The sequence below is a fragment of the Lepisma saccharinum genome, unplaced genomic scaffold (genome assembly GCF_977018435.1).
Source record: "Lepisma saccharinum unplaced genomic scaffold, izLepSacc3.1 HAP1_SCAFFOLD_42, whole genome shotgun sequence".
In the NCBI taxonomy this organism is placed as follows: Eukaryota; Metazoa; Arthropoda; class Insecta; order Zygentoma; family Lepismatidae; genus Lepisma; species Lepisma saccharinum.
The window spans coordinates 741637-747522 of NW_028142902.1; positions in this window are offsets into that span (position 1 = coordinate 741637).

Below are 5886 nucleotides of genomic sequence, written 5' to 3' on the forward strand. Positions count from 1 at the left end.
TACTATAGGAGATACAAAGGTGATTTTACACTCAATGTAATCAGGTCGATGCTCTCTATTTGCTCATCAGGAAAAAATTAATCCATGTGTAATATTCATGCTTAGTTACCATGGAAACTCTCATAACAATAAAGTAAAAATCTATTTGTGCATGATTGTAGTCATCGTCGTGGAGATTTGAAATAACCACTTTGATTGTTGAAACAATGAAATCCAAACAATGGCCTCACGTTTTACGATAACAATATATAAAATTTCAAACTCGCTTATCTCCGTTACTATAGGAGATACAAAGGTGATTTTACATTAAATGTACTCAGGTCGAAGCTCTCTATTAGCTCATCAGGAAAAATTTAATCCTTTTGTAATATTCATGCTTAGTTAACATGGAAACTCTTATAACAATAAAGTAAACAATCTATTTGTGCATAATTGTAGTCATCGTCGTGGAGATTTGAAATAACCACTCTGATTGTTGAAACAATGTTATACAACCTATGGCCTCACGTTTTACGATAACATTATATAAAATTTCAAACTCGCATATCTCCTTTACTATAGGAGATACAAAGGCGATTTTACATTAAATGTAATCAGGTGGAAGATCTCTATTGGCTCATCAGGAAAAATTTAATCCATGTGTAATATTCATGCTTAGTTACCATGGAAACTCTCATAACAATAAAGTAAACAATCTATTTGTGCATGATTGTAGTCATCGTCGTGGAGATTTGAAATAACCACTTTGATTGTTGAAACAATGTAATCCAAACAATGGCCTCACGTTTTACGATAACATTATATACAATTTCAAACTCGCATGTCTCCGTTACTATAGGAGATACAAAGGTGATTTTACATTAAATGTAATCAGGTCGAAGATCTCTATTGGCTCATCAGGAAAAATTTAATCCTTGTGTAATATTCATGCTTAGTTACCATGGAAACTCTCATAACAATAAAGCAAACAATCTATTTGTGCATGATTGTAGTCGTCGTCGTGGAGATTTGAAATAACCACTCTGATTGTTGAAACAATGTAATACAACCTATGGCCTCACGTTTTACGATAACATTATATACAATTTCAAACTCGCATATCTCCGTTACTATAGGAGATACAAAGGCGATTTTACATTAAATGTAATCAGGTCGAAGATCTCTATTGGCTCATCAGGAAAAATTTAATCCTTGTGTAATATTCATGCTTAGTTACCATGGAAACTCTCATAACAATAAAGCAAACAATCTATTTGTGCATGATTATAGTCGTCGTCGTGGAGATTTGAAATAACCACTTTGATTGTTGAAAAAATGTAATACATCCTATGGAATCACGTTTACGATAACATTATATAAAATTTCAAACTCGCATATCTCCGTTACTATAGGAGATACAAAGGTGATTTTACATTAAATGTAATCAGGTCGAAGCTCTCTATTGGCTCATCAGGAAAAATTTAATCCTTTTGTAATATTCATGCTTAGTTACCATGGAAACTCTCATAACAATAAAGTAAACAATCTATTTGTGCATAATTGTAGTCATCGTCGTGGAGATTTGAAATAACCACTCTGATTGTTGAAACAATGTAATACAACCTATGGCCTCACGTTTTACGATAACATTATATAAAATTTCAAACTCGCATATCTCCGTTACTATAGGAGATACAAAGGCGATTTTACATTAAATGTAATCAGGTCGAAGATCTCTATTGGCTCATCAGGAAAAATTTAATCCTTGTGTAATATTCATGCTTAGTTACCATGGAAACTCTCATAACAATAAAGCAAACAATCTATTTGTGCATGATTGTAGTCGTCGTCGTGGAGATTTGAAATAACCACTCTGATTGTTGAAACAATGTAATACAACCTATGGCCTCACGTTTTACGATAACATTATATAAAATTTCAAACTCGCATATCTCCGTTACTATAGGAGATACAAAGGCGATTTTACATTAAATGTAATCAGGTCGAAGATCTCTATTGGCTCATCAGGAAAAATTTAATCCTTGTGTAATATTCATGCTTAGTTACCATGGAAACTCTCATAACAATAAAGCAAACAATCTATTTGTGCATGATTGTAGTCGTCGTCGTGGAAATTTGAAATAACCACTCTGATTGTTGAAACAATGTTATACAACCTATGGCCTCACGTTTTACGATAACATTATATAAAATTTCAAACTCGCATATCTCCGTTACTATAGGAGATACAAAGGCGATTTTACATTAAATGTAATCAGGTGGAAGATCTCTATTGGCTCATCAGGAAAAATTTAATCCATGTGTAATATTCATGCTTAGTTACCATGGAAACTCTCATAACAATAAAGTAAACAAGCTATTTGTGCATGATTGTAGTCATCGTCGTGGAGATTTCAAATAACCACTTTGATTGTTGAAACAATCTAATGCAACCTATGGCCTCACGTTTTACGATAACATAATATAAAATTTCAAACTCGCATATCTCCGTTACTATAGGAGATACAAAGGTGATTTTACATTAAATGTAATCAGGTCGAAGCTCTCTAATGGCTCATCAGGAAAAATTTAATCCTTTTGTAATATTCATGCTTAGTTAACATGGAAACTCTTATAACAATAAAGTAAACAATCTATTTGTGCATAATTGTAGTCATTGTCGTGGAGATTTGAAATAACCACTCTGATTGTTGAAACAATGTAATACAACCTATGGAATCACGTTTACGATAACATTATATAAAATTTCAAACTCGCATATCTCCGTTACTATAGGAGATACAAAGGTGATTTTACATTAAATGTAATCAGGTCGAAGCTCTCTAATGGCTCATCAGGAAAAATTTAATCCTTTTGTAATATTCATGCTTAGTTACCATGGAAACTCTCATAACAATAAAGTAAACAATCTATTTGTACATGATTGTAGTCATCGTCGTGGAGATTTGAAATAACCACTTTGATTGTTGAAAAAATGTAATACATCCTATGGAATCACGTTTACGATAACATTATATAAAATTTCAAACTCGCATATCTCCGTTACTATAGGAGATACAAAGGTGATTTTACACTCAATGTAATCAGGTCGATGCTCTCTATTTGCTCATCAGGAACAAATTAATCCATGTGCAATATTCATGCTTAGTTACCATGGAAACTCTCATAACAATAAAGTAAACAATCTATTTGTGCATGATTGTAGTCATCGTCGTGGAGATTTGAAATAACCACTTTGATTGTTGAAACAATGAAATCCAAACAATGGCCTCATGTTTTACGATAACAATATATAAAATTTCAAACTCCCTTATCTCCGTTACTATAGGAGATACAAAGGTGATTTTACATTAAATGTACTCAGGTCGAAGCTCTCTATTGGCTCATCAGGAAAAATTTAATCCTTTTGTAATATTCATGCTTAGTTACCATGGAAACTCTCATAACAATAAAGTAAACAATCTATTTGTGCATAATTGTAGTCATCGTCGTGGAGATTTGAAATAACCACTCTGATTGTTGAAACAATGTAATACAACCTATGGCCTCACGTTTTACGATAACATTATATAAAATTTCAAACTCGCATATCTCCGTTACTATAGGAGATATAAAGGCGATTTTACATTAAATGTAATCAGGTCGAAGATCTCTATTGGCTCATCAGGAAAAATTTAATCCTTGTGTAATATTCATGCTTAGTTACCATGGAAACTCTCATAACAATAAAGCAAACAATCTATTTGTGCATGATTGTAGTCGTCGTCGTGGAGATTTGAAATAACCACTCTGATTGTTGAAACAATGTAATACAACCTATGGCCTCACGTTTTACGATAACATTATATAAAATTTCAAACTCGCATATCTCCGTTACTATAGGAGATACAAAGGCGATTTTACATTAAATGTAATCAGGTCGAAGATCTCTATTGGCTCATCAGGAAAAATTTAATCCTTGTGTAATATTCATGCTTAGTTACCATGGAAACTCTCATAACAATAAAGCAAACAATCTATTTGTGCATGATTGTAGTCGTCGTCGTGGAGATTTAAAATAACCACTCTGATTGTTGAAACAATGTTATACAACCTATGGCCTCACGTTTTACGATAACATTATATAAAATTTCAAACTCGCATATCTCCGTTACTATAGGAGATACAAAGGTGATTTTACATTAAATGTAATCTGGTCGAAGCTCTCTATTGGCTCATCAGGAAAAATTTAATCCTTGTGTAATATTCATGCTTAGTTACCATGGAAACTCTCATAACAATAAAGTAAACAATCTATTTGTACATGATTGTAGTCATCGTCGTGGAGATTTGAAATAACCACTTTGATTGTTGAAACAATGTAATCCAAACAATGGCCTCACGTTCTACGATAACAATATATAAAATTTCAAACTCGCTTATCTCCGTTACTATAGGAGATACAAAAGGTGATTTTACATTAAATGTAATCAGGTCGAAGCTCTTTATTTGCTCATCAGGAAAAAATTAATCCATGTGTAATATTCATGCTTAGTTACCATGGAAACTCTCATAACAATAAAGTAAACAATCTATTTGTGCATGATTGTAGTTATCGTCGTGGAGATTTGAAATAACCACTTTGATTGTTGAAACAACGTAATCCAAACAATGGCCTCACGTTTTACGATAACAATATATAAAATTTCAAACTCGCTTATCTCCGTTACTATAGGAGATACAAAGGTGATTTTACATTAAATGTACTCAGGTCGAAGCTCTCTATTGGCTCATCAGGAAAAATTTAATCCTTTTGTAATATTCATGCTTAGTTACCATGGAAACTCTTATAACAATAAAGTAAACAATCTATTTGTGCATAATTGTAGTCATCGTCGTGGAGATTTGAAATAACCACTCTGATTGTTGAAACAATGTAATACAACCTATGGCCTCACGTTTTACGATAACATTATATACAATTTCAAACTCGCATATCTCCGTTACTATAGGAGATACAAAGGTGATTTTACATTAAATGTAATCAGGTCGAAGCTCTCTATTGGCTCATCAGGAAAAATTTAATCCTTTTGTAATATTCATGCTTAGTTACCATGGAAACTCTCATAACAATAAAGTAAACAATCTATTTGTGCATAATTGTAGTCATCGTCGTGGAGATTTGAAATAACCACTCTGATTGTTGAAACAATGTAATACAACCTATGGCCTCACGTTTTACGATAACATTATATAAAATTTCAAACTCGCATATCTCCGTTACTATAGGAGATACAAAGGCGATTTTACATTAAATGTAATCAGGTCGAGGATCTCTATTGGCTCATCAGGAAAAATTTAATCTTTGTGTAATATTCATGCTTAGTTACCATGGAAACTCTCATAACAATAAAGTAATCAAGCTATTTGTGCATGATTGTAGTCATCGTCGTGGAGATTTGAAATAACCACTTTGATTGTTGAAACAATGTAATGCAACCTATGGCCTCACGTTTTACGATAACATTATATAAAATTTCAAACTCGCATATCTCCGTTACTATAGGAGATACAAAGGTGATTTTACATTAAATGTAATCAGGTCGAAGCTCTCTATTGGCTCATCAGGAAAAATTTAATCCTTTTGTAATATTCATGCTTAGTTACCATGGAAACTCTCATAACAATAAAGTAAACAAGCTATTTGTGCATGATTGTAGTCTTCGTCGTGGAGATTTGAAATAACCACTTTGATTGTTGAAACAATGTAATGCAACCTATGGCCTCACGTTTTACGATAACATTATATAAAATTTCAAACTCGCATATCTCCGTTACTATAGGAGATACAAAGGTGATTTGACATTAAATGTAATCAGGTCGAAGCTCTCTATTGGCTCATCAGGA